The sequence below is a fragment of the Ixodes scapularis genome, unplaced genomic scaffold (assembly GCF_016920785.2).
Source record: "Ixodes scapularis isolate PalLabHiFi unplaced genomic scaffold, ASM1692078v2 ptg000187l_1___fragment_1__unscaffolded, whole genome shotgun sequence".
Classification (NCBI taxonomy): Eukaryota; Metazoa; Arthropoda; class Arachnida; order Ixodida; family Ixodidae; genus Ixodes; species Ixodes scapularis.
Window position 1 is genome coordinate 607,136 of NW_024609930.1, and position 17,906 is coordinate 625,041.

Sequence of the window (17,906 nt, forward strand, 5' to 3'; positions counted from 1 at the left end):
GTACATGATCTTGAATTTCTCAAATCAACCTGTTTTACTGAGCCACAAAACACGGCCTGTAATTCAAACCAAACCAAAAAAAAAAAAAAAAACTTAAAAAATACGTACATTTGCTTAGCAAAAAAATAAAAACTTAAAACAGATATCCAGTGAATGATTAAGCAATTACATGTATTCACAAATAAGAAATCAAGTCGAATTAAGATATTGAACACCGTTTGTTTGAAGGACCAGATGGACATGAGTTGATGCAGATTCCAATCAGCAAACAAAGGTTATCAAGCAACGTATAACAGGAGAAGAAGCTGGGAAATTATGTCTGCTCGCATTCAATTGACTTCAAAGTTCGTATAGAGTACGATAACTGCAGTAATGTCAACCGTAGTGACACCGGCCCCAGAAATATGGACTGAGATAGTGTGGGGTCGAAACCGAAACTATTAAGTCGTATTTCAATCCTTGGCTGCCTTGGCTGGCTTGGCTTCGTGCCAATTCAAAGCCGCAAGCAACTTCTGGATCCTTGTTCGTTCCGGAGAGGACACAAAGGCCTTTCTCGGAGTGCGTCGGTCGATCCGAGTTTAGGTAAGTTTTTCCGATTTCATATTCATAATGCATGCTAGAAGAATATCCAGATATGCTAGATCATCTTCGGAACAACGTAGCTCACGTTGCCACCGTAATTCAAATGATATTTCACTTTTTTCTACGATTTGAGTCGAAAAAAGTGAAATCGTCTTAGCACTAACCGGCGCCGGCGGCGCCGCCGCCGCCGTGGTGCCGCCGTGCCGCTATCTTGAGAATCCCGTGAATGCTCTGCGACACCGGAGCACTGCAGAGACGCTGATTAGATTGTTTCTAAAGTACGCGTTGCTATCAGTGAACTGTTCTGTGTTGTTAAACGCTTGATTGCGTGTCGTCTCGTCGTTTTTCATGCTAGCGGCAGCGTTGAGTTGTGCCCAATGTTTTGAAACTCCCGGCCCGCGCGCTCTGGGTTTTCACGCCGCGTCCAGCGGGATGGCGCGGTTCGACTGGCGCTGGCGTTTGGCGTATTGATAGGACACGCTCCTAACTGGGTGTCGTCGTTGTGCTCGTGTACGGCGTGTGCCTCGCGCCGGCGTGCGGTGCGTGGCGTTGGGTTTGAGGTGCTTGGGCCTTGAGTTTCTTATACTTGGGACACGGGCAACTCGAATGCCATTTACAACGAATGACATTTGAGCGGACGGCCAATCGGCGCGCGACACTCCGGGCGTGACGCATTCCACGCGCGACAGATAGCGAGCTGATTCGCCGATCACACAATTGTCATTCGTTGTAAATGGCATTCGAGTTGCCCGTGTCACACGGGTATTAAAAGTGTTGACCGAGCCCTGTTAATCTCATCGTTCTTGTTGTTTTCTCCCTTGTTGCCTGTTTGTTATTTTGATCATCTTGCTCTGGTTGATTGGCTAGCAGAGATCGTGCGTACGGGCCCCTGCATATATGTCTAGCCTTGCGAGCCACCCAGGGTACTACTGTCGCTAATAATGTTTATTATTGCTTGCCTTAGCGACGTTTTAATTTACCCCGGCTACATTCGTGACTTGTAGAACTCGTGGGTGCACAAGTAGTTTACATGGCTGAGGAAAGAGGTTGAATGATTTGATTAAAATGCTCAGATCTGGTATAGAACGTTTAGTGGTACTGGGGAGACATATACAAAGCTACAACGTTTAAATACCTGAGGCCCTGGTAAAGTTGAAGGGAGTCTCTTAAAACATTTGTGGAAAGACCCAAAGCTGGCTACAATAATAGTCTAAAAGCTGGTCCACACTGTTGCAACCGACTAGGACTGACTCCGACAAAACCAGTCTTTAAGCCTCTTGTGACGGCTTATGACCACGCCGTCCAGCAGTAATAATGGCAGTCGTAAGCGGCTTAAAACTCTGTTTTGTTCAACTCGGTCGTAGTCAGTTGCAACAGTGAACCAGCTCTAACGCCTCTTAGGCGCATGCGCAAACAGTAGCTTCAGGATAAACTTGCGCATTGCACTGCCCCAAAGGATATCGATCACATCCCCAGTGTTTATTTTTAATCTGTATCCCTGCACTGCAGAACATGTCAAGAGGCTTGTTGATTGCTGTGCATGTGCCTATCAAGAGAGCTGTGCTATTTTTAAGTGGTGTTTAATTTGTTTTTAGCTTCCTGGGATTTCTTAAGGTACCAGTAGGTATCTAAGCTCTACATGCACATTGTTCTTAACAGGCACTTCACCAGAAATTTGTTGTTTTTTTTTTTTTGGGGGGGGGGGGGCCAGCAAAATGGACGATTTTGGGGGGGGGGGGGGGATAGGGTAGGTAATAAAGAAAAGGTGAGGTAGGCTCCTAACCCCCCCTTCCGGCTGCGCGCCTGGTTCTTAATACAATTACGTCATGAAGAAGCTCATTTTCCTTGTTTGGTTGAGTTTAATGGTGCTGTCATCATGGTCTTTGCACTGTCGACAACAAGAGAAGCGTAATGTTGGCACTTTTTCTTTTGTTGATCTGTGAAGCAAGTTTTGGTTTCTTTTTTTGTTCCAGAATATCAGTCTGATTCTTATTCATGGTATTGCAGGAAGTCTGTATCATCAAGAAAAAACTGCAGGTGGCTGGAAGCTGCCGATCAGCTGCCAGTCTGGATAGTAGCCATCAACTCAGCAAAGGCCTGCAGGCGAATCAGCCCAACCTGTTTCTCTGCTGCCTTTCAAGACAGGATGCTTTGTGAAAAGTGAAACGGGGCCCATGCACCGCTTCCGCAGGGCCCTGCTGGTATTTATCTGACCTTTTGTTTTCCTAAACAAATAACACCATTACAAACTGTAATATACCGAGCAATTGCCCACTCTAAATTGGGGATGACCATGGAGAGCTGGGGGATAGGGTAGGTAATAAAGCAAAGGTGTACATGGTCGGGTGGTCCCTTGGTCTGACCACGGAATTACAAACAGCTGCCATTTGCAAAGCTGGTTGACTGTGCAAACACGTAAAAACAAACCGTCTGTTTGTTGTTGTTTTTTCGTTTTTTTTTATTACAAATTAACATCCTAAAGAATGGTTGCTTACGCATTTGCTTGTTCTTGTTATAAAGCCTTAAATTTATTCTTCCGAGTTAGAACAAAAAAGCAACCCATCTTTTTTGGGGCACAACTTTCTTTGGCAATGAAGAGAAAACTACGGAGGGGGGAGGCAGGCAGTGCCAATGGCTCTGTGTTAGTGCACCAAATAGTTATGGTTTTTTTTTTTTGTCTCGGTTTCAGTTAGGGTTTTGGCGTGTCAACCACGCAGTTGCTTCAGTGCATGTTTTTGTACGTGGATTGCGGTTGAGGGAGCTGAACCGCGATCGCCGAGCATGCAGGCATATTCAAATCTATTTCTGAAGGCTTCACCCGTTTTTAAGCGTAAGCCAACACTTTGACTGAAGCACTCGGACAGACTTGCAAGGTAGATTTCACCGTGGTCAATCTCCTAGAATTTAATTTGTCTCTCAGCTGACGAAGATAGGCAGTGTCGAATCAGGAAAAGCTGCGAACTTCATGATAGTAGATAAGCGCCGGAAAAATACCTAGACAAAAATTTGACTTGAACACTGGCGTACCGGCAACTAACATTTATTAAAAACAAAATTTCTTGTATAGTAAGTGGTAAGGATGCAGATTTGTGGTAATGAACTGTCCTCTCATGTTGATATCTTTTCAGATATATCAGTGTTTAGAAGGGAGCTAAATTTTTATCTTTAATTCGTGATTGCATGTTAGTGTGTTCTTTTTTTACAAGTGGAAGACATTGTGTTAAGTCATGTACCACCATTTTATGTGCCACCACACTATGACCTAGTGGTCGTTCTGGGGCATGATTCAAATAAAACATTACGGTATTATTATTATTATTATTATAGCTGTGAAAAACGTCAGTCATGACTACAACTGGTCAACCCTCTATCAAAAAATTAATTCTTTTGCCGATAAGGTTATGGATGTGTCACTTGTACACCTGGTGCCTTTGGCTTTAATCTTAAATGCCTGGTGTAGCTCTCTAGATTCTTTATCTGGGTATCTGGCCAAAAATTTGGTGTCTTTAAACGACTGGGAGCAAAAGCAGCGTCTGCAGTGTGTGGCCAGATGTCGTGATGGAGATCGCTTGTGTGGCCACCTCGCGTTCGCGGGCGCAGTCATTAATACATAGGCCTGTCTGACCTGTGTACACAGAACCATATGACATTGTGATTCCGTACACAACTTTGGTTGTGCATTCTGTGAATTTTTTGCAGTGTTTAGTTTTGCATTTGTCTTTTCCAAGGGCCGCTGCTGCAGCGACAACACACATCAGCTGCTGCCCTTGTTTCCCATCATTTAAAGGAGCGATGCAACAATTTTTGTACTTTGCGCAAATACCGCTTAAAACAAATCCCTAACGTTAATGACCTATGAAATATGCGTTCGTTTTTCACCCCACGCAATAGAAGTCCCAGAAAAAAATTCAGGAAAAACGATCAGCGTTCACTCCCTCAACTCGCAGCCAGAACAAGCGGCCACGTGATCTGGAGCCGATTATATGCCGCCAGTGTTTATCATAGCCACGCGCTGGGGTTGGCAAAGCGCAGGACACGCGCTGATTTCCAGACATTGTTATGGCTCGGCTGTTGTCGTCGTTGCAGCGATTGGACACGGGTCACTACCCGAATGCCTCTCGAGCTAGCAATTGTCACGAGCCCAAGTCGAGTGCCCACGCAATGCTCGGGTCCAATCTATGAACCGCATTCAAATATCGTCACTTGGGTGTACTGCGATCCCCGAGTTACGTCATCAAATTTTGCAAAGGAGAGATTGAATGAAAATGATCGCTTTTGTCCCTGAAATTACAACGCAACAAAGGAGTTTCTTGGCCAATGGTGTTGCGTGTGAGTATCCTTGGGTCCCAAGTGTGCCAGTAAGCTCGTGTAGAGAGAAAAACATTCCAACTGAATATCGTTGCACCGCTCCTTTAATGACACCAAATATTTGGCCAGATACCCAGATAAAATGTCTAGAAAAAGCTACACGAGGTGTTTGAGATTATAGCCGAAGGCACGAGTTGTACAAGTGACACATCCATAACCTTATCAGCAAAAGAATATGAATTTCTTGATAGAGGTCTACATTGGTTGTAATCATGATTGACATTTTTCACAGCAATGTAACAGACTTTATTTTTTTTTTCAATAATGTTAGTTGCGAGTGCGCCAGTGGCAACTTCTTGACCCTGTCTATTTTTTTGGCGCTTGTCAATGATCATGAACCACCTGACCCAAATTGCCACATGAACGAATTTCATGAGTGCTGCCGCGTTTTGAGGTCAGTTATCTGTAAACTCTTCTGGTGCTGAAAAACTATTGCGCGGGAGGAATATACAGAAATAGAAGCACGCACACTCCACGGCGCGAAGTCGCATTCCATTTGGATCGCATTCAGTTATGGCTGGCCCTAGGGGGTCGCTGGCACACCACAGCTCAGAATATGTGTAGTGAGGATTGCGCTGCAGAACCCAGGGGTCCTGAGCTCCATCCCCACCCCTGCTCACACACACCAGTGAGCTTGCTAGTCAACCAGCATACGGAAACAACTAGGAGTCCCGGTTCCCACTGTCCCATTTGTCATACACGTTGCACACCACTTGCTTGGTTTGTTTTAAGATTTCTTGGTTGCCAAACTTCATAAAAATCTTACATGTCAAACAAAGGGGCAAGCTCACAGAGTGCCTGCAATAAACCACACTGATGATGCCCAAAGATGCGCATGATAAAGATGCCATCTTAATTTTGCAGGGAGCTAGAAAACATAGGGTGAATTTAAACCAAGAAAACACAAAATAGCTAAAAAGGAAATGCTCTAGGTTTGGCACATCCTGGCTAATGTTATGCTAACATTCTAAAGTCAAAGCTAAACAGAACAATTTTACATATATTTTAATTGGTTACGTTCCACCCAGCAAATTATTATGGTTGAACTATATTCAGCTATGCAGTGAAATGGTGTCCTTTGGCTCTCTAGCTTTAGCTCCATTGCCACGGAACGTTGTCCCCAAGTATATCACTTTTTAGATCTTTTCGACTGCACCCCTCCTATTCCTCTCCTGCTTTGCTGTTCTACTCGTCCTATCCCCATTCTGTCTGCCAGTCGTGGAGATAAACACCCATGACGACAGGGTGCCTGATGTCTCTTTCATATATTTTTTTAACTTGCTTAAAATAGAGGAATAGGCATTAATATGTCCTTAGATGAGTTGATATGTTTCAAAAGTAGGGGTTGAGCGCTTACTCTGTCGCGGGTGCATGCTCTGTGTTTTTTTGGTAGTTTTATGGTGTTGTGCATTACTAGAATAAGTTGGGCTTTAGTATAGTGACCGCATATGTGTACAGTAATTCACGCAGTTGTTAATGGCCGTTAGTACCTAACTCAACCCTGTGCAGGGTGTCTATGAGCTGAAAATTGGTATTGTTGAGAAATTTGGCAATTGGAAAAGTCTCAAGATTTCCAGCCTAATCAGTATCGATCAGGGAATTTCAGCCTTCCTTTCTCTGAATGTAAGCAAAAGACACGTGTGGTGTGGCACATGCACCTTCCTCCTACTCAGCAACTCGGCCGGCCTGCCAACGTCAATCTTTGCTGGAAACTAGAGTCTTGGTAGAATCCAGAGATGCAACTTCATCTCGAAATGTATTTACAAGGCAAACTTCTATACTCTCAACAAACTGCTCCTGCTTATGGCGGATTTGTGGAATGGCTTCATAGTGCGAGAGTTTGTCTCTATAGCTACCCTAGTTGCTCCTGAATAAACTTCTAGGGGATCTTTTCCGGGCTGTGAACATCATGACAGTTGAGGTAGTTTCTGCTGGAAAAGGGAAGGGGGCAGAGAGGGTATCCCTCAGCTTGACAGTCCATAGAAGCTTTGTCAGCCAGGATTTTGAATGTTGCGAGGACAATGACAGCTGTGTTAGCTCATATATTTTTTGTCAAAAGTTGTACGACTAACTGCCAGGATTGCAACATCCTACAGCATGACATGCCAGCTCCTGTGGTGTCATTTAATCTTGTCGCTTAGAGACCACTTTTGGTACATGGGTTATATAGAACACTAAACGAACCAGTTGGAGGTGCATTCCAGGCACCATAACGTAGCCTCTGCTGCTGAGATGTTCTTATTGCAGTATAATTTCCGATTCTGTTTTTTTTTTGTTTTTCAGTGGGAGCTCATGGAGGTGGCACGGTGCATGGAAGGACAGAGTGGCTGACAGTGAGCTGCCCAAGCAAGCTGCTGGCTCTTGTGACCGTCTCCGAAAGCCTGTGGATGGGCTAAATTGCAGACGTGCCTGGACATTTATAAATGGTAAACGCAATCTAGACTACCTTTGAATTATGCCTTGGTCTAACGGATGTAGCTTGGATGTCGTGTTTGGCTGCTAGAATGGAACTGGATAGTGTTAAGCAGCACATGTCACCAAGTAAGCACACGCTGGGACGCTTATCCACAAACTCGGCTTCCCAGTCCACGAGCCACCAAAGACCCAGCCAAAGAGATCCCGAGTCATCCATGATTTCATGTTTCATACGTATATCATGGTTTTACTGCAACAGCTCATACTATTTGGCATTCTAAACTTTCCCATCACTAAGAATACATTTTTGTGGTGCCATCCGTGTTGGTTTTCAAAAGCTCTGATATCTGGGCCTTGTTCTGTTAGCTTCCATGCGAACTGTGAATCGCTTGCCAGGGATGCTTTTGCCACTGCAGGCCAATTTCCTTGGCAAGGCATTTAACTATTTCTGGTTTCATACTTGGCTTCAATTGATTGTTGAGCCATTGACTTTCTCTTTCGACGCTGGCACTGCCACCACAATAGTCCCATCACGTACACTGGCACTACTGCTCGTTACAAAAGGTACAGCCGTTTGCATCTATCTATCCATCCCTTAGATGGTCTTTTCTCCTATGCCATGGTGGCCCTTAAGTTAATGTAGCTATCCACTTGCAGTGAAGTTCTTCACATCAAGTTAAAAGGAATCTTTCACATTCTTTTAGAAGATTCTTCACTTCAGGAGTAAAAGGAGTTTTTCACATGCCTTTAGAAGATTGGTCCCAATATAGGAATGTTGCTTGCCCCTACATCTCTAAACCACCTCTGTAGTGGTTTCTCGATGTCTTAACATGCCGTGCGTCAGAATGTGTTTTGTCGCGCTTTTATGTCACACCGCTCTTGAGTAGTTTACAAAGATCTTGTGGGCTCCAGTGACACAAAACTTTTTGTCTCCTTCTCCACATGCCTTATTATTTCAAGTTTTGTTGCAAATGTCAACTTTGCCCTCTAGACATTCACAGTCATAACAACTCTCACAGAATTCAGTGGTTATTGTACTCTTTTTACTGGTTTCCTTTTTGAGCAAAATGTGCGAGTGCCAAAAGCACAAGCTCGGAGGAAGGGATCAAGAAGAAAGAAGGTGGAACCCGCGCACGGTGTGGTTGTGGTGGAACGCGAAGCAAGGCATCGGCGCTATGGCCGGTGGAACGGCAAGCAAGGCTTTGTGGGTTTGGGTGGTCAAACCTTGAGCAAGGCTTTGTCAAGACTGTTGGTGGGCCCCGAGCAAGTCTTAGACAATGTGCCTGTGCTTGTGAGTGAGCACTGTGTGGCGCTGTAAGCACCCAAGCCACCACCGACATCTTGGGACCATGATTGGACTCTCCTCCTCCTCCAAATGTATGGCATCTTTGATTTGGCTTCTGTTCCTTTTGTTATGCTTTCAAAGCTTTTGTGTTTTTCCTTCTGCGGTTATGAAGAGTGGAACGCTTGCAAGATATGTTCTATTCCTTTATTTATTCCTTTTTTTTACGACTGTGTGTGCGTCCTGTGCACCTTTTCTTTACTTTTGAATTTCTTTACTATTAAATAGTGTTCCGTAACGCCAGGCTCGACTCACTCTCAATTCCTACCGCCTCTCAGGAAGTCCATCGCCTAGGTGTGGCCTTAGCACCTGGACAGCGGTCCAATTCAAATTACAAGTTTGTTTTTATGGGATCTTTTCCAACCGAACCTGTGACTAACTTGTGACAGGTTCAAGTCCTGTAGTGGATGCCAGTTTGTCACAGGTTCGGTTGGAAAAGATGCCATAAACAAACCAACTTGTAATCTGAATTGGACCGCTGTCCAGGTGCTAGGGCCACACCTAGGTGATGGACTTCCTTAGAGGCGGTAGGAATTGAGAGTGACTTGTACCTGGCATTTCGAAACACTATTTATTAGTAATGAAATTCAAAATTAAAGAAAAGGTGCACAGGACGCACAAACGGTCGTAAAAAAATGAAAATAATAAAGGAAAAGAACATATCTTGGAAGCCTTCTGCTCTTCGTAACAGGGGCAAGAAAATCACAAAAGCTTTGAAAGCGTAACAAGGATGGAACAGAAGCCAAATCAAAGACGCTATACATTTCGTGTGAGGAAAGTCGAATCATGGTCCCAAGATGTCGGTGGTGGTCCCAGTCCCTTGCGGCACCAGTCGGAGTCGAGAACTTGTGGTGGCTTGGGTGCTTATAGTGCCGAACAGCGCTCGCTCACAAGCACATGCACATCGTCGAAGTTTGCTCAGGGCCCACCAACCATCTTGACAAAGCCTTGTTCGGGGTTCGACCTCCCACACCACTGAAGCCTTGCTTGTTGTTCCAACCACTGAAGCCTAGCTCTACGCAGCTTCCGCCTTCCTTCTTTTTTTCTTTTTCTTCTCTTCCGAGCTCGTGTTTTCGGCACTTGTGCATCTTACTCAAAACGGAATCCAACGAAGAAAAAAATCGTTCAATTCTGTGACAGCAACATGTAGGCCTATTTGTTGGTTGATTCTAATGTCAAATATCCATGATTGTCCACATTGGATATCATTTGCCTGCGGTGTGTTCTGCAGCCACAAACATCTGCCATGCCACCGCTACGCATTAGTGTTCAGTGGAGAAACCTGCTACGTGGCTTCAGAGCATGCAGTCATTAATTTCAACACTAGGGAATATGACAGTGATGTCTCATGCAAATGGACACCTCCGTTCCTACCCAAAAGCGTCCATAATGTGAGCTGTGCATAATAACAGGACAAAATGCAGGTATTTACCCGGTTGGTCCCCGAAAACGGTTTTTATATAGCAGAGTATCCATATTATTGAGACATGACTGTTTCCCCACCCTGCCCGAGTCCTACTAGAGCGACAAAGAGAAACACCTGACACTGATATGCCTCAAGACTGGATAATACGCAAAAAAACACAGACGAAATGAAGGAAGATCTGGGCAGGACACGTCTTAACTTTTAACTGAATAGTTTACTTTGGTAAAAAAAATATATCTACTGATAGGAAGTAACACATGCTGTGTGAACACTGTAAACCTGATTCGCATGGTGTGATTTTACTTGCGAGTTTGCTGTTGTGACGTCACTCATGCAGCGAATTATAGGCATGGGGGAAGCTGCAGTGCCTGACGTCACAGGTGTAAATTTGCAAGCGAAATTGCGCCATGTGAAGTGGGCTGATGCGTCGTCTGAACGCACTCCCCCAGAAACGAGCGTCATTGGCTCTGCAGACCGTGGAATTCTTTGTCATGTATTAGTAATGAGGGTGGGCTCACATGAGTTGTTATTCTAGGATTGCATCAAGAAGGCATTGTGAATTTTCCTCTTTGCTTTTGTCTTGTAGCAGCCCATGACACTAGTCTTTTTCTAAGTTGGACTTGCACTCACAATGGACACAGTGAATTGCTAGGTGACCTTCTGGATAAAATACCAGGGTGACAACTCTTGTCTGAGGTGCACCCTTAGTGTCATTGTCTGACAGAATTTCACTCTCTGTGGAACTAGTGGCACTGGTTTCTGAGGAAGTGCATTTTGACCTTACAGTGTTCTGCCAGCAGGTGTCAGTTTTTATCTGTATAGATGCTCTTAGGGAGTCAGTTACTCAAGCTGCCACCAGTCGGCGCGCTTAACGGGCTGCCATAGCTGACCTTCGTTTTGTCGCCGTTGCTTCGCATTGTGTGCTGCACCGGTCACCACCAGAGCTTTGTTTTCGTGTTCTTTTACGTTCCGCGTTGAAGTCGAGTGTTTTCTTTAGGTCTTTTTGATATTTCAGGCTTTCATTTATTCATTTGATACCTATGTTTCAATATAGATGTATTTTCTTATTTATAGAATGGAATCGGACAGTGAATGGATCACGATACAAGATCATGGCCTAGGCTTCAGAGAACATGTAAGTTCATCACATTCTTTTGTTTTTGTCGCTAATAAAGGGCAGTCAACACCATTGCGACATATGAAAATATCAACTGACGCAGTGAGGCTATCTCCAGATGCCAGTCGTTGGTTTGGCACGCAAAACCCCCAAATTTTTGGCAGTGAGGCTCTCGCAGTCGTGCTTCTCGGTGCATGTGCGTGCTTTTAGACATTGTTTCCGTAGATAAAAGCCGGACCGCATGGAAGCGCTTTAGCAAGCAAGACGAGAGACAACGACGAGTCAGCAACGAAAGTTTCTCACTGCCACCCGTCGCGGCGCTCGGCTTTTGGATTTCTAGAAAACCGCATGAAAGCGATTTGGGGAGCAACGAGACAAGCGACTCGCTTCGCTTTCGCTCGATCAGTCGCGCGACGAGGCAAACCGCACGCAAGCGACCAAAACGATGAGCGACGTTTTCTAGAAATCCAAAAACCGAGCGATGCAACGGGCGACAGCGAGAAATCTTCGTCGCTGACTCTCATCGTTGTCGCCGTTGCTCGTCTCGCCACTCGCTTGAGCACTTACATGCGGTTCGGCTTTTACTTACAGAAGCAATGTCTAAAGTTCGCACATGCAGCAAGAAGCACGACTGCGATAGCCTTACAGCGTCAGTTGAAATTTTTATGTGTCGCAATGGTGTTGACTGCCCTTATTAGCGATAAAAACAAAATGTGATGAACTTAATGGTCTCTGAAGCCTAGGCCATAATCTCGTATCGTCGATCCATTCGCTGTCCGATCCCATTTCATAAATAAGAAAATACAAGAACGATGTTCAAATGTCGATATCAAATGATTAAATGAAAGCCCGAAACATCGAAAGGACCTAAAGCAAACACACGATTTCAACGCAGAACGTAAAAGAACTCGAGAACAAAGCTCTGGTGGTGGCCGGTGCAGCACACAACGCGGAGCAACTGCGAGAAACTGAAGGTCGGCTGTGGCGGCAGGGTCACGTGACGTCAAGGTGGCGGCGGCGCACCCATGAAATGTTGCCTGAAAGGGTCTATACGTATTTCTGTTTTTTTGTACGAACCATTCAGTTGAAGGTTATGCAGTGTTCTGTCCAGATCTTCCTTTGTTGTGTCTGTGTTTTTTCGGCATATTATTCAGTGATGAATAGCCAACTTGCCATCTTAAGCCCCAAGACCATGCAGCATGCATACCAAGATATCTTTTGGCAGGCTTGCAATAACTTGTGCTTTTTTCATGAGCCTCGAAAAATGGGAAGCCTGCCAAAGGTATCTTCGTGTGCATGCTGAATGTATTTAAGTCGTGTCAGGGTCAGTTGTTGTTCCTCTTGGTTGCTTTAGTAGGACTCTCATCCCATTTTACATTGAAAGTTTATAATACAATTTCACAAGGATATTGCTCACATTCATTGTATTTATTGATTCAATATAATCAAGTCAGACTGAATGTTTTTCTGATCTGATTTTCTTTTGTGTCGTTTTAATTACTAGGGAATTTGGTTTTTTGTGGGTTTATAGCTTCAGGGCTGTCAGTGGAAGTTGAGACCACTTTATATTGCAACCTTAGAGGTAGCAAGGTGTAAAGTTGGGCGAGTTGATTGGTGGTCATATTGAATGGGTTAAAACAGCGCAAAAAAGATGGACCAGTAAAAGGAAAGACAGCGCTGTGTTTGTGATTAAACATGAGGAAGATGCATAGAAAGGGGGGACGGACAACGAAGTTGTCAGTCTGGCCCCCCCTTTCTCTGTGTCTTCCTCATGTTTAGTTACTGTTACCAACATGCTAGTTTTGTACGTAACTGTGTCTGTGTTTCCTTTTACTGGTCCTTCGTCTTCTTAGAGGTAGGTAACATAAATACCAAAAAGTACTTCTATGCATTTAAAGAAAAGCAGATAGAAAACATTGTCTTTACAGTGAAGTTGTACTTATGGCTTGGTTTTACTATCAAGAGAATCAAGAAAAATTCCCTTGCGGCAATTCAAAGTCTGCTTTCAAACGATCTGAGCAACCTTCCACAGTACTGTATGTTATATGTGGTGTTCACATTGAGGTGCTCTAACTGGCTTTTATTTTGCATTTACTGACAGTAGTATTCTACAAATGGAGGGAAATCATGTTTGTCACTGTCAAGTTCTGTAGTTTCTGCGTTATGTATTCTCCTGCAGTATGAAAGACCCAGTAGGAGCGCCTGGCCGAGGCAGTGACTGGTGTGCTCTGGGAGATCCCAATCTACCCAAGGGGGAACTCACTTAGTGCTCAGCTAAAGTGCAATGCACACTTATCAGTTTTTGGGTTCACGGTGGAGAGCAGTTCATTCACATTATGTCACAGCCACTAATTCTGAAATGGCTGTCCGAGAGAAACTGGCCCGAGTCAAGGCAATTATTTTCACTTCTAAAGTGCATGGTGCATGCCATCCTTCTGATTAATAAATCCGCTCATCAAGACATTTTATTTTTCAAATATGATACTCGGGTGCAACATTAATATTTGTGCTTGTTTTCAAATTTTACACCAGAAACAACTGATAACAAAAACAATAATGAGCATGCTTACTTCGAGCCTCCATGATCATATTTGTGGGCGCAATGCCGATAAAGCACGCTCTTAGTCTAAACCTAAACCAAAAACTGTCCGCAAGTTCAGGACCAGTTCGGCCCCGAGTGAGCGTCCTTTCCTCGAGGCAGAACAGAATCTCGTGGAGCGCACATAGCGCCCCCGACCACGGTCATCTCGGCCACGCGCTTTTAGTACGTCTTTTATATTGAAGGAGACTGAAGATACCACCAAGACCTTTTGGGTGGCCTTTCTGCTGTTATAATTTAATTAGGAGCATGATTTATAGTTCATGTAAAACATATTTACTAAACATGCATCACTGGTTATCTTGTTCCTTCTCCAGGTGCTGCTATCCAGCTCTACGTCACAGCCATGAAGTGGCCATGGGGTGAACTATGTACAACTGCTGTCATTAGTACTCGAATCGGCAGAGCCACCTACTAGCTGTGAAGCCCAGTTGCCAGGCAGCAGATACTCGACCAGCAACCAGCCTTTGTCGCTCTAGTGGGACACGAGAGCGACAAACAGAAACAAACGACAGCTACAAGCCTCCAACCCATTCAGCATGCCCGTGGTGGTACTTTTGGCAGGCGGCGTTTATTCGTTCGGTGCTCGTGAAATAAGCATGAGTGATTCTAAGCCTGCCAAAGATACCCTCGCGTGCATGATGCTTGTGTTTAAGCATAGCCTCCTTTATTCTACAAAGCCTGTCAAATCTGGAAAGACTCAGGTTTGAGACTTGTCGTCATTTGTTTCTGTTTGTCGCTGTAGTGGAACTCGGGCATAAGCTAGCACCATGTACTGAACATGAAATAAAAAACCACTGTATGAAACTTGACTTGATTTTGCAGCTTCATTTGCATGCCAACCGCACAATAAATACAGCAGCTCGCGCATGTTTTCAACTTTCATTTTATTGTTTAAGTATTCTGAGAAAATTACTTTAGCAGCTCCATTAATCGTGGGTCACTAAATCCGGAACAAGGTAGCAACCAGTTTTTTTCTGCACACAGCACCAAAAATTGGAGATGTTTGACTCTATCATATGCCACAAAAAACATCCTTTGAATGACAACATAGACTTCCTTGGGAGAAGTCTGTAAATTCCCCGTATAGCCAAGATTGAATGACCAGAGAACTCCCACCCTGGCCCACGCTGCATTTACACCGTTTTGCCAAGCTTGACTGACCACTGAACTGCCAGTGTGGCCCAGGATGCATTTAGACTGTTTTGCCAAGCTTGGCTGACCACTGAACTGCCAGCCTGGCCCAGGCTTGTTTTACACCGTTTAGCCAAGCTTGGCTGTACAAGGAACCCCCACTGAACTGCCGGGCCGGCTAGCCAGGCTGGGGCTAGCTTGCCCCTTGGAGCAAAACGGTGCTTGGGCCAGGGAAACTTTCCTCGGCTGCCCAAGGCGGCTCAAGCTTGAGCCGGTGAATTGTGCTGCTTGGGTTTGTTTGGAGCCGCCTGATACTCGCCTCCTCCCACCGGTTGTGTTCCGGCGGGATCGGATAGGAATCTGGTGGAGGAAGTCAGATGAGCCTGAGGTTTCGGGCATGCCGCTCCTCTCTTTTTCTTTCGTCTGGGTGCGGTGGTATGTCGGGCCTCTCGTCTTGTTCTTGAGGTGCGAGAAGGGGATCGTGGCCTTGTGAGGGCAAGGTACATGCGTTTAGCTGCGCCTTCGTGGCCTCGTTCGCCCTCTCGTTTCTCGGAAGGCTTCGTGGCCCTGAATCCAGCCTATAACGACGGTGACGTCGGGTTATAAATTCTTAACAACGGTTCGTATTTCGAGCTCGATGTCATTCTGCGAGAGGCATCGTTTGCATTATGGGGGTGCTTCTTGCGAGTCTGTGTGAATATTCAGATTGGGTCGTTGGGTATTGTCTGTGACTTCCTTGACGGCTCAAAGTATTGCCAACAGTTCTGCCGTCTTGGAGCTGCTCGTCTTGTACGTTACCCCTCTCCATGTTTTGCCTCGGGTGCGTGAGCTCCATGCAATGCATGTGCGTCCAGCCTCATTTCTAGCCGTGTCGGTATAGAAGACTTCGGCATCGCCTCCGAGTTGTACATGTTGTTGTTATATGTCCCACGATGAAATCTACAGGCCTCGGTACACTACGCATTTGATGATGCCAGAGGAATCGTTCAAACGCTTGCCTTTGGCGCGCGCTAAGCAGCTCGAAACAACAAAATGATGCACACAGTTCCGTCGATGAAAACACCCTATGATTGCCATGCTTGAAGCACGCAACGCACTCGAACGCGCTCAAACGCAAATGTGCGTATGGGCCTTCACACTTTCACGAATTTTGCACTCGCGAATTTCTTACAAAGAGTTAACACGTCGTCGATTCTTTTTCAGTATCAAAGCGCGCGAAGGCAGATAGACGCAGCACTTAATTGGTCGTACCAAGGCATATTCATTGATCTCGACGCCTGACCGTGAGACTTACGTTTCAGGAGTTGTGCCTTTTTCCTGCAGTGCTGCATTGCGTGAAAATGTCCATGGGTTCTTAAAGGCATCTGTAACCGTTTAGACAGGGGTTTCAAGAACTTCCCTGCGAATGACGGTGAACGAGCTAAAAACGTATCTTTCAGCTCGCAGTCACCCAGCCTCTGCCATGATTGCACCTGACAGATTTCACACAGGCCGAAGATTGCCGGTTCTGAACATCTGGTGGCCGCATTTGCGCTGGAGCGACCAAGCGGGGATGTGCAATCCAGCGAATTGTCACAGAGTCACAAGCGGGAAAAGACGAATTGTAATCTGTGCTTGTTATAGACTACTTAATTACTCCCCGAGCTTTGTCAATGATTTACATGACGCGCTAAATATGGTTACTGCAAGATTCCCGGGTTCTCCAATATTTTTTGGTTAGGCGATTTTAATCATCCGAATATTGATTGGTCCCCGTAACCCGTAGCCCGTAACCTACTCTCAGTTGTCATTCCTCTGAGTGTTCAATGTCTTACGCTTGTGCGCTGATTTTAATCTTTTACGACTCGTCACTGACCCCACACGGTTCACAGCTACTTCAGCCAATATCCTTGTCCTTGTTTAAAATTGTGCACTGGATCTTGTTTCTTTAGAATCTCATTTACCAGGCCTCAGTGATTATAGTGCGTTATACATATCTCTAACGTTTCCTAAGCACAACTCCTCTAAAGTGACTAAGCGCATACGCGACTATAGCAAGGCGAACTTTAAAACTATTAATAACCACTAGGCCCTTTTCTAGGTGACTTTATAATTAACTTTTCCGAACGCACCATTCAAGAAAACTGGACCTTGTTTAAGTATCAAGTGGCACAGCTCACAGAAAAATTCATACTTCTCCGTTCGATAAGATCACACACGCATTCACCCCGGTTCAATGTGAAACTAAAAGAGCTCCCTAACAGAAAAAAAAAAGTTTCGCTCTGAAAATGCCACAGGCTGCTCAAAACGTTGGGAGGCTTCCCAGAACGCATATGACGCTTACATATATGCCATTCACGATGCGAAGCTTGTGTATTTTAATCATACTTTGCCGAATACGTTGTCTACTAATCCTAAGCAGTCTTGGAACATTATTATTGATAACAATTCGAGCGAAATCTCAATCAGGGCGGATGATTGTGTTATACATAGTGGAAACTGTGTTGAAATTTGAAACACGGCTTTTGTTAAATATTTTTACAGTGTAAATAGCATGTCACTTTCTTCATTACCTCAGTGCCTATGGAACATTTCGAAGTTTAACCCATTGGCATTGTTCGAATAATCCATAACCTTAAAATATCATCCAGTGCTGGTGTCTATATTATTAATGCCACATTAAAAAAAACACACAACTATATATTATTCCATCATACTGTCAACAATATTCCCCCTATCGATAGATCTCGGTGTCCTCCCAGACGATTGGAAAGTTGGGAGCGTGGTTCCGTTGAACAAAGGAGGTGATAAACATTCCCCTAACAACTATAGACCAATTTCACTCACTAGCATACCATATAAAATACTTGAACATATCATTCATTCTCAGCTTGTTAATTTTTTCGAGTCTGCATGTTTTTCAACGCGGCTCAACATGGATTCC

The 17,906-nt window shown here is 44.8% G+C and overlaps 1 long non-coding RNA gene across 2 annotated transcripts; it reads left to right on the forward strand.

The window, feature by feature from the left end:
• The first annotated feature begins 437 nt into the window (after positions 1-437).
• Positions 438-14,652, forward strand: LOC115324588. 2 transcript variants are annotated; one of them, XR_005715335.3, is made up of 4 exons: positions 438-582; positions 2,590-2,783; positions 7,234-7,376; positions 14,167-14,652. It is a non-coding gene; the product is annotated as an uncharacterized LOC115324588 (long non-coding RNA). The 2 variants fall into 2 exon arrangements; XR_006076960.1 differs by lacking the exon at positions 438-582 and adding an exon at positions 936-1,121.
• The last annotated feature ends 3,254 nt before the right edge of the window (positions 14,653-17,906 follow it).